This window comes from Solanum pennellii, chromosome 4 (assembly GCF_001406875.1).
Source record: "Solanum pennellii chromosome 4, SPENNV200".
NCBI lineage: Eukaryota > Viridiplantae > Streptophyta > Magnoliopsida > Solanales > Solanaceae > Solanum > Solanum pennellii.
The window spans coordinates 37,157,622-37,170,694 of NC_028640.1; positions in this window are offsets into that span (position 1 = coordinate 37,157,622).

The following is a 13,073-nucleotide window of genomic DNA, read 5'->3' on the forward strand; positions in this document are numbered from 1 at the left end:
TATATATATATATGTATGTATATATATATATATCATGACCTTGGCACATTGTTGATACTATATGTTGATTAGTTCATTTATGAGTATGTCTTGGGTAATAATGTTAACATAAGATAAAGTGTAAATTTAAATTTTATGTTATGTAAAGTTGGACATTAATTATGGTTATCTTGTTGAGGATACTTGTTGAGTGAGCTTATATGGCTTTGCTTGGTCGTTGCACTTATTGAATTGATAAGGATTCATGAGTAGCTGTTTTGCTTGTTATGATATGATTGATTCTTATTCATTCTTGTAATGTTATTCTTTGATGATAGTATTGTAGTAAATCATTGTTTTAAGTATGTTGGGATAAGTACTAATTTTTCAGGTAGTAAGCATGTTTGGTTGGTTGATTGACTTGCTTGTCTTTACATTAGGTTCTTAAAAAGGGGTAAAATGGAATGTTTTGACTAAAAGTCCCTTTTTAGCATGTTTTGCTTGTATATGTGCATAAGGTCTCATCCTTAGTACATGTAGAGTACTAACCCCATTTTCTTCCCTTTTCCTAAAAATTTTAGGTTCCGGTCGTTGAAGATTTATGAAGGTGATATTGTTGAAGGCATGGATTCTTTATTTCATCCAAGTGGGATAGGTCCTCAACTTCTGAGGGCAATGCCACCATCTAGTTTACAGACTTGTTATGAGCTTAAAGGTTCTTTCATTTCATTCCTTTTCAATTGAGTATTATACTTTCGTATGACCTATATGTGGTCTTGTTTGATTGTTGTAAGAACTATTCCATATTGTGATAATCGTTTAGATGGTACGAGATGAGACAATAATTGAGACTATTTTTATATTTAATATATATGTATGTGCAATAAAATTTGAAGGTTTTGTAACTTTCCTATACGAAGGGTCTATGTATACTCGATATGATTATATATTATGTGTATGTAGAGTTCTATGTAAATCTCCAAGTAGTTATAATGAAAGTTTTAAATTTATCCGCATTTTTCAACCTATGAATGTCATGACATGAGACTAAGAGTCTAGTCTTAGTCCTTAAACAGGAAGACGACGCCGGTTTCATCGAGGGGGTAAACCCGGATGTGACATCTCTGCCCAAATGATGGTTTCCAGTACGGCCTGTCATCTGGTCTACGAACCGTCGATGTCTCCGTCGTTTGTCTGCAGGTGTCTCGGCCTAGTGAGGGGTAGTTTAGAAAATTCATCTAGCATTCTAAAAATATATTGGGAGGTTACTTAAGGTCTTTTTGGGTATTTTGTGTGACTTTATAATTATAGAACCTTAAGTTGAGTTCATTATTCAAAATAAAAACCAAAACCCCAAAGAAGAATTCTCTAGAACTCCTTGGGAGTTTGAAGCAAGGTTGAGTGTAGGAGCTTGATTTCTCAATCAAATCTTCATCTTTTTCATGGCTAATCATCAATAAAGCTATGGTGTTTTATCCTTGACCTCTCTTTCTTCAAGGAGCCAAACTTCAAAGGTTTTTCGAAGACTTCTGAAAACATGAAATCTTCTAAATTGAATTCTAGCCATGGATTCTTGCATAAAATGATTCAAATCAATAATTTATGTAATAATTGATGTTAATTGGATGATTTTAGATCAAAAATTCTATGAACCCATTCAATTCATGAAATCCTAATTTTGACTCTAATATGGGTGATTTGATTATGGCTTGATTGTATTGGATTAATGTGTAGATTACTTTGGGATATTAAATTATGTAAAGATCATGATAGAATTGTATATAGGCTGACTTAATTTGATGATTTTTATATTATATCTTCGTGGATGATTGTATGGTTTGATTATTGGTTTGGATTGGTGTATATGACTATTGGCAAGAGCCTTTGTGAATTGAATTGGTTGCAATGGCTAAGGATTGAAGGTGTTGATCATGGAATAGTGGTAATATGACCTAATTCTGTCTACATTGTGAACTATAGGTATTTAATTATGTTGATTGGTATGGTCCACTTATGGTGGTTGTGCTTATGTGTTATAATTGTGAAGAACATGGCCTTGTCAGCATTACTTTATGAATTCTGATGTTATTATGTTATAGCTTGTATAAATGATCAATATTAAGGTTTATGTGGTATATATTCATTTGTATTAACTGAAAGCATGTTGTCTCCTAATTGATTATAGGTGATCATGATAGACTGTGGTGATGTCCTTATGACTGTACACTTGATGTTGAAGTATGATTCTTTCTAATTGATTATATGAGTCTTATGATGGAATATGTTGATGTTACTATAGAGATAGATAAGGTGACTTGTAATAGACTTAGTTATCGTAAATGTGCTACTTGAATGTTGCTATATATGTGTTAAGATGATGATGAAGTGTGTCTTGTTTTTGTAGACCGATGTCCCTCTACTTGATACATGAAGAATGTGAATATGAACTCTTGACTTAGTAGGATTAAGCATCTTTGTCATGTATGTGTATGTTTGATTGAAATATGACCTTGAACATGGTTAAGAGGGTCAATAACTTGGAACCTTCCAATTAGAAAAAAGGTTATGATATCCTTGAAGTCGCAAGTCGTAATGATATCCTTCTTGTGTGAATGATTGACTTAGGAGTAGGTTGGCTATAACGATATGAAACCATCTCTAAGCAATTCATTGAGCTATCCTATTTGACCATTGAGTGGCAACTCTTGTGGACCCATCCTTGGTAAGATGTATTATAATTTTGTAGTGACTAAAATATGGTACCTCTTCAAATGTCCTTGTGATTGAACTTACTCTATGAGAACTTAGGCTAGCACCAAGTGAGTACGCTTGAGGAGTGATTCTACTTAAGTTGATAATAGAGTACAAAGAAACCCTTGATATTCCTTAACCATGTGCCTACATGCGATGTGTCCTGGTTCTACCCTTGGCAAGTAGAACACCCTCGATCAGAGCAGGGTAGACTCCGGATTCCATGCTTAGATAGTATGGTCTATGTATTTTACTGCCTATTCTCATCATGTGGGAAACATTCTAGTGTTGGAGAATTTGTACAACATTTAGGTAGTGGAATGGGATGCTATCTAGACATGGCACGAGTAGGCTTTGAAGATGCTAGTATATAGATTCCCTAGGACTTTTCCAAGACCATTTTATGAAGTCCTATAAATGCTTAATTGAATGTTAATTCACTTAATTAGTACTTATGACTTAAGTTAATATAGGTGGTATAAAGGGATCCCTATCTAGGGTAGCTTTGAGGGTTGCTTATGTAGGCTTGAAGAGGGTGTATGGGTGGTCTCTTTATGCTTTACTCAAGTGAATCTTAGAGTAACCTTAGGGGGCGCGTTAAATGTTAAAAGGGAATAATCTTATCTTGGGTAGTCTTAAGGATTTTTTAGGTGTGCTTGAAGAGAGTGTATGGGAAGTCTCTTCTTGTCTTACTTAACTAAGTCTTAGGATAACCTTTGGTAGGAGAGTTATAAGCTTATATGGTTTGAAGTGATGTTGATGCTATATTGTTGATTACTTAGAATGCGTCATGTATGTGAAGATGGTGTTGAATGTGGTTCTTATACTTATGTTATGAAGTTTTCCTCAAAAGAGCATGTTTTATACAAACGTCCTTTTAGCATGGTTTTATTGCATTACACCATACTTAGTGCATTCTGATGTACTAATTCCATATATTTTCTTATTTCTAAAGGTGTAAGTTAAAAATTGACAGGAGTCATTTAAAGTGAAGCTTGGATATTAGCATCCTTTCAAGCCAAGTTTTAATATGTCCTCAATTGATTCAAGGACATAACTAAGTTTAGCTTTTCTATTCAAAAAACATTGTATTAGACTTTGTTGTTTATATTTTGTTGATGTATGGGCTGTGACCCAAGATATTTGCGTTTGGCGACTTGAGGATACCTTTTCTTCTATGGTATAAGATTAGGTCGTAACACATCATGTTTTCAGATGGCTTAACTTTATATTGCACTTACTTTTAAATTACAATATATCAAAATGAGTTAGTTATTCATGAGTTAAGTAAAGTCAAGGTAAGTGTTCCTTCTTACTCATTTTCAATACTAGGTTGTTGTTGTTTAAAATTCTAACTCGCATACTCATATAATCAATGTACTGATGCCAATTAGCCTGCATCGTATCATGATGCAGATGCAGGTAACTAGGATCAGCATTTGGCACATTTTTGATCCAGTGAGCAGCTCAGAGTCAGTTGGTGAACCTCCCTTCATTCCGGAGGACATCTTTATCATTTAGTTATTTGTTTTAGTTTCAGTTGTTAGGATGATTGGGGGACCTGTACCAACATCCATCTTTATTTTTGAGGTTTCATAGATAGAAAACATTAGTATTTGTATGTACGCTTAACACTTAAGTTGTCGTTTTGGTTAAGTTAATACTTTAAAGTTATTCTTTTTGAGTTATTTCTCTTATGTTTTAGTCTTGCATTGAGTTATGAATGTCAGACCAATGGTTCACTTGGGGCCAACAATAGCCTTTGAGTGTCGGCCATGTCCATAGTAGGCTCGGGGCATGACAAAACTTTTACACTTTACTCCAACAACTGTCGTAGTTGTGTGGATAACTTCATTAGTTGTCCGACAACTTCAGTTGTTGTCCAAACAACTTTAGTAGTTGTCCAGACAATCACAAAAAATGTTCTTAGTTTACTCCTTCTATTAATATTTAAAAAAAAGTAACAAAAATTAAAGAATGCCCACTTGTCCAATTTTTTTAATTAGAAATCTTTAAGACACTTTTTGCATACTTTTTCCTATTTAGTACTTCCTCTATTTCATAATAATTGAATTGTTTAAAATTATAAGATGAATGTTTGAATTTTTTTGGTATTTTCCCTTTTATTTAATAATGCTTTATATTCAAGAGATGAATTGATTATACACAAAATTATATCAAATATTTCACAAAACACAAAAGTAAAAAACATTATTTTAATTATATTTTTTTAATAAATGTACAGTGTGTCATAAATTTAGTTAATATAGAATGAAAGAGCATTACATATTCGAAGTCAAATTCATCATCTATCCCTGCTCAGACATCTACTACATATGTAGCATATGAAAATGACATTACAAATGGATAATAAGAAAAGACGATAGATTGGGTCCCCGGAATCTTGAAAACACATGAGGTTAAAAGATTTTCCAAGCTTCATCAGATCAACAGATCCTAATGATATTATGCTTAATTACTTAAAGAATCTCTAAAGCCTCAACTATAATGTTGAACACATTTGATGCTTTTGAGCATAATGCCTTAAATGCCCTTTTTGCCATATATATTTACACTATTTGTCCTTTAGAGCTCATGCTCAATAACACAATTGATGAAAATCTCAAATCAATTGGTTCAAATTTGTGGAAAGAAGATTTTTGTTGCATTGAATGGCATGATACATAAGAGACAAATTCAGTTGTTTGTGTGAATTTAAAAAGTATAACAGTGATGAATTTTGAACAATTTATAGAAATGGCATGGGGAGTTGCTAATGGTAAGAAACAATTTTTATGGATCATTAGGCCTGATTTAATTACAAGGGACTCTGTAAAATTGCCAGAAGATTTTTTAAGTGAATTTAAACACAGAGGAATGATAGTCAATTGGTGTCCTCAAGAGAAAGTGTTGAAACATGGTGCAATTGGAGGGTTTTTGACTAATGTTTGTGCAGGAGTGTCAGTTCTTTGTTGGCCGTTTTCGCGGAGCAACAAACGAATTTTAGGTACACTTGTATTGAGTGGGTAATGGGAATGGAGATAGATGATCTGAAGAGAAATGAAGTTGAAATTCTTGTGAGGGAATTGATGGACGGCGAAAAGGGTAAGAAGATGAAGTTGAAAGCTATGAATTGGGATGAGGAAGCAGAGAAGGCTGCTAGTCCAGCAGGTTCTTCTTGTATTAACTTGTTAAATGAGGTACTCTTCGCTCCCAATTTTGAGGTAGCAAAGGTTTGGATTTGATCAGACTTAGGTTTAATCAAACGGATCAAGTTCATAAAATATATTTTTATCCAAGTCTAGATTATATTAAAAATATTGAGCATTGTCAGTGTTCGTATGTGTATTAATGGACAGGTACATTATTAGCTCTGATGATAATTATTAGTGTTTTGCCTTCTTGTGTGCACAAAATGTGTTAGAATGGATAAAAGTGTCATATTGATTGACAATTAATTAGTGGTCTCCTTTTACGGAATTGGACAATCCGTCCTTTATGAACTAATTAGTGTGTTATATCTTTTATAAAATGATTCCATGTACCAATATTGTTATAAATTCATAATAAATATTTTTCATTTCTAAGCAACATGAAAAAATAATTTTTTTTAAAAAAAAAATCAATATGAATCAAATAATATGAAATGTATATATTTAGCAGGGAATATTTTTCTTATTTATATTGAGTTGATACACTGTGTCTAATAGGATTGTGATGTTACAATTACACCAATTATTTGTCTGACAAACTATTTAAATGAGAATTGGTATGGCCAATGAAGTTTCTAGTTGACTCTCTTAATTAACAAGTCATGTTCCATCACATATTTAACCCTGTACATTCAAAATTATTTAAAAAGTTGGAATAGTATAGGTAACACTAAGAAGTTAATAATCATATATAAAACCTAAATTAGTTAAGTTCAATAGTGCTTACACCTTTTTCAGGAAGATTATGAGGGATTCATTTAAAAGTCAGACTACATTTACTTATAAATCATTTTTAGCATTTGAAAGTATTTGATAATTAAAACTAACTTAAAATAAGTTTAAAATAACTTTAGAATAGTTTAAATGAAAGTAGGTCTCCTGCTTCCATTCTCCCTACTTTTTATTTTTCGACTTAAAAATTATTCAAGTTTGAAATTTTTTTTTAACTTTAAAATAGTACTCTTTTTTATGTCAGTCCAGACTGGATTGTATTATTTAATAATTATTTGATTATTTAAATTATTATGAGAGTATAAAATATAGTGCCAATGTTAAATATTGGGAGATGATAGAACGGTACCTTGACATTTCTGTTTTAATCATTCTACTAATTAAATGAATAATTGGATAAATTATATCTTTCACTAATTTATCTAAGTTCAAGCTTGATGAACCCTCAATTCCAGTAGCTTCTTCTGCTAATATTTTCCATTCAGTTGCCTTTTTCTTCACTTCCTTACCTTTATCTCCATCCATCATGTCCCTTAATTTTTTCCGCTTCATCTCTCTTCATATTATTATCAATTTCCATACCAACACCCATGAAGATCAAAAAATCTTTTATTTTGAACCAACTCTACATATAGTCAGTTGAGATTGATACACCTGATTGCTCTTGGCCAAACTTATCTTATTTGACCAAGTTAGTCGCATAGCATAAACAACCAATCACCCTCATATGTTTAATTCTAAAACCTTGTGGTAAATAAGTTCATATGAAGTCTTCTTTTCTAGAGCTGTAGAAGGAATCCTTTTAATAACGTAGACAAAAACTTCAAAACAAAATCCCCCCAAATCTGTCAGGCAAACAACTTTGAAACTTAATAGCTCGAGCTATTTCAAGTATATTACTATGTCAACTCTCTACCACCCAATTTTATTGAAGAGTATATGGATAAGAACTTCGATGAATAATACCAAGAGATTGAAAAAGATTTTCACAATGCAGATTAAAAAATTAAGAACCATTATCTGATCTAAAAGCTTGAGTTTTCTTAATGAATTGACTATGAACGATAACAATGAAGTTCTTGAGCAAGAAAACAACATCAGACCTAACTTTCATCTAAATTCCCAAGTCCATATAGAATGGTCATCAACTATAGTAAGAAAATACTGCATACCATCATATGTGGTTGTTTTGTAAGGACCCATACATCCATATGTAGAAATTCAAATAGTCAACTACTCTTAGTGATACTGACAGGAAAGGGAAATCTAGTTTGTCTTGCCAAAGGGTATATATTACACTTTCCTATAATGAAACATGATTTATTTTGAAAAGCTGTAATTCTTCTTAAAGCTGACATGAGAGCATGTCCCATCCTTCTATGCCATAGTGATGCATCAACCTCCTTTTGTATTAACAAAGATTTATGTTGTGTGGTGTTTCCTTTCCCTCTCTTTGAGTACATTATATCCCTCATCACCCCAGGAGAGATCCTGAAATAAATACAAATTAGGGAAGAACACATCACAACATTGCAATTCTTTTGTCAACTTGGACACCGACAAAAGATTGAATTTAAATGTTGGCATACACAACACATTTTTAATGTAATCACCTCCTGACAATTGACAGTTCCCTATATGAGATATATTTACAGATTCTCCTGTGGGTAATTGAACCTTTTCTACATCATCTACTGATGTGCAAGTTTGTAACACAGACTTATCACCTATCATATGATCAGTAGATCCATTTCACACAATCATCAATATGAGAGAAGGATATACTTGTAGTGTTAGCAACATAGTTGGAATTTCCTTTTATGTTTGCACCTATATCACCTATGGAGCATTTGTTCAACATTTGGACATGATTGCACTGATTCTGAGTAACAGCAGGTGTAGATCCAACAGGTCCAGCTTGAGGCCCATGATTATATCATAAGTTTAGTCTTGAAAGAGGATGTGTAGCAACATTGACTCTTTTCTTCTTTTTGAAGTTCTCTTGATAGCCAATTAGCTTATAATAAGTCTCCTTAATGTGTCCCTTCTGTAAGCAATGTTCACACTTCATCAATTTGTAACAATTAACCATAGTATGACCCTTCATATTGCAAAAATCACAATATTTCTTCTGATGTTGATGACCTCCCAAACTAGATGATTGTCCTGGTCCTGAACCTGTAGTTGAACACAAAGTAGTGTCGTCCTTTTCTGCAGCATAAAGAGCTGAAGGTTCCATTAAACCTGCAACAACACAATTCCCTCGAAGAAATATTTTTTGACTTTCATCCTGTATGAGCATAGCATACGCCTGATTCGCACTAGGTTCAGGACTCATCATTAAAATTTGAGATCTTGCTTGAGCATAACTATCATTTAGCCCTATAAGGAACTGAAATAACTTCTGCCTTTCTAAATGTTCTGCAAAATCCTTCGATCTCTCACAAGCACACGTACAGAATGGAATATTGAATTATGATCATCCCAAAGATCTTTCAGTTTAGAATAATAAACTGAAACAGAGGATACACCTTGAACTACTATTGTTATTTCCTCATGTAAATGGTAAGCTCGAGAGTTGTTTACCTTATCAAATCTCTCTTTAAGGTCGTTCCAAACGAGATAAGCATCAAATCAAAAGAGAATTTCACTAAGACGGTTTGATTGTACACTGCTTATTAACGACGAAACCACAATGACATTTCATCTGTCCCATCTTCTGTTGTAGATTTCCTTCATAGATGTTTCTCATAACATATCCATCGATGAATCCAGCTTGTTCCTTCCCATAAGTGCGAACTTTATAGCTCGACTCAAAAGCATGTAATTCTCCATGCATTTGAGCTGAATTTCCATTTAAAGTGAACCTAGTATATTAGAAGGATGCAAATACAATGGATGACTATAATTGATATTTGTCACCATAAATCTCAATCTTCTTCAAATACACAAAAATTAATGGTAGAAAAATGAAATATCCCGATCCTCTGTATTTTGTACTCCTCGGAGAACCCCTAGATTCACACTCGCTCTGATACCATGTAAACTAACATTGTTTCATTGATTTGTTATTACTCCATGATAGTGGATCTTGAGAGAAAGATGAAGAAGAAAGAAAGAAGATATTATCCAATTAATAAAGAATTACATCTGTGGGAACTACTTATATACAACTTTTTGGATTACCTAACTAACTATCATTATCACTTAATTAAAAAATTAGCCAAATAATTTTCAACCTGTCAGTCTGCTAACTAATAGTTAGTTAGAGTCAGCTCAGCTTGTACTATATTCAACAACTAAGTCATCCTACTCAAACTGTGACGAAATAATGGGTGAGGATGAAGTTCATTATCTAGTTTATGTTCTTTAATGTTGGGATAGAAAGACTAGTTGTCGAAAAGGTAAAACAAACATTACAAGAAATATCCATATCCTAGTAAGTATGTAATGTTGCTGGGATCGTCAACTTTCGGTTTATTGATTTGAACTTACTTTTTACAACTCTGTAAAGTTTCATCATACTTGATACTGTCTATTAAAATTCCCTTGTTCATATACCCAACATGTTGTTAAGTTAATGTGCTAGCTGTTTCAAATTGTTAATATAACTACGCCTTCACCGTACTTCTCCAAAGTGTATTTCTTCCCTCTAGTACTGAACTTTTCTAGGATGTGGAAATCATTGATTCAGAGGAAGTAACTTAACTCTTTTCTCTAATTATTTTGAGTTGAATAGGCTGACTACTCTCTGTTGCTTACAAATAGAACTGATTTTCGTTGTACATAATACAATTCCTTAAATGCTCTTGAGTCAGTTGGAGCAGTGACATACACAAAATGTTTTCTAAGAAGCAGGGGTGTACATTGGCTGATTCGCTTTGATTTCATATATATTTTTGATTTTCTATTTTTAAATACGTTAAACCAATAAGATATTTTTATTGGTTTTGATTCTTAACGGCCCAATTTTTGGTATAACCAATAAGAAAAAACTAATAAAAATAAATATCTGACTTCTTTTATAAATTTGACGCGACAACACAATAATGTAACTTTACAAATTCTTATAAAATAGAAACAATAATAAAAAACATGAAAAGAACTATACAACTGTAACACAAAGAGAAATTAAGAGGAATAATATTCTTACTTTAGATTTTGACGTTGTATATACTATGAAGTTGTGAACTTAAAGTCATTTTGAAGTGTGAATTGAATGCTGAAGGACAAAGACAATAACTATTAATGCATTGAGATTAATATATAATATTTATGTACACGTAAAAATAGTAAATTACTACTGTTAATGGATTATCGGTTTATTAAATAATCCCAATATTAAAAACCAAAACCGAACCGATAAGCAAATATTTTTTTTTATAAAACCACTAAAAATTCATAAACCCAATAACAATAAACCAATAACACTTATTTCAATTTCGATTTTTACAAGTTGTCACTATTTAAAGGACAAGAATAACTCGAAAGGAAAACCAATGAAGTTTTTGCTTTAGTCCTCCAAAAATTTGATGCCCCATAAAGAGTGAATTTTATGGAAAAATATTTTGCTTAAATGATATGATAATTAGATTAGATTAAGTTAAAAAAAAAACTATTTGTCTACTATTTTTATTAGGTAATAGTTTAAAATTTTAGACTAAAACATTTACATTTTCATATTACTAAATAAAATTGAATATAACATTTCTCAACAAATTGTATTGCAAGGAAATTACTAACATGTTGCAAGAAATATGAAAATAAGGAACGAAATTATAGGCCTCATCATATTAAAGTGTTTTAGGCTACTAATTTTATTGGATAAGCTTTGTCAAGAACTAAAAAAAAAGTCTCTGTAGTAATATTTTAGATTAGAAAAAGATGACTCAAATCTTATAAATAAAACTCAATTCAAGTACATTACTACGGTTCACCTCTAGGTGATTTCATGTTTTTAAAGGTATACACAATATCCTCACTAGAAGCACTGCTAAATATTTTTTATATATATAATTAAGATACACGTCTGTTTGATATTACTGTTAAAAATTGCTTATTTCTACATATACTTTTTAAGAATGACATTTTAGAATAGTGCTTTTTGAGAAAAATCGATTTGTGTTTGGATAATTAATTTGAGAAGTACTTTTGATAAGAAAATTATGTTTAACTAATCCTTTTTTAAAAGTGTTTTTCAAAGTCAAATTATCAAAAGTTGTAAGTATCAATGTACTTTAATATGCATATATTCAACTTATCATTAAATATGCTACCTAAATAAATTTAATATTAATATAATATTAACATGATGATTTAAAAATAATAAAAATAGCAAGAAAAATAAATTTAAAAATCATCCCACAAATTAAATCACTACATACAAAAAATTCACCACAAAAACAAATAAAGTTCTTTATATTTTTAACCCTACGAAAATATTTCTATGACCTTTATTTCTAATTCCGTAAATAAAAAGTAAAATAACATCTAAATAAAAAAAATTCTTGAATGAAACAGAACAAAACTTATAAGCTATACTAATTAATTAATAAGGATATATTTAGTAATATGTAAAGATGAAAGATATATTTTAGTCTTTAAAAAATAAATTTCAGCTTCTGTTTTTAAGAAGCTGAAATTTTTAGCTTCTTCCAACACCATAAAAACTATTTATGCTTCTACATTAAGGAATTGTCAAACACTTGTATATTCAAAGAAAAAAAATATTTTTTAAAAAAATGTTTTTAATCTCCCGACAACAATGTCAAACATGCTATAAACAATCACTTGAAAACTCGTTATAACCACCTTCTTGCATTATGATTTTTTGGATGACATGTTGGACGACATTTTTAAATAGGTAAATTTTTCTCCAGGTTCAATGGGCAAGGAAATTAAATCATCTCCTTTATTTCGTTGATGTTTTTTTTACTCATTAGATCGTTCTTCCAAATAAATTGAAGTTTGAATTGTTGAAATTGGTTTGGTACGTTTGGAGTTCTTAATAGAATAATACCACTCCATTATTCTCAGACTTATATGATGTAATTTACACAATTAGTAATTGAAGATAAAAAAAAGCTGCAGACATTGTAATCTTTTTAATGAATCCTAAATCATTTCTTTGTAAGAAGTAAAAAGAAAAAAATAAAATTATTGTTACAAACAAATAAAATTAAAACTTCGAACACATAATTAAAAGGAATAACAAAAAAAATGCTAACATGATGTGGAGATTCGAGATGTCGAATGACTATAATTAATGATTCAGAACTAAACTATTTTGAAGAACTCACAAGTCAGAAATATTTAAATATAAGGAGTTATCAATATTTTTTTAACTATAATTCTAATTGATAAAAAACTTAAAAGATTTTAAGTTCTATTTCAATTCTA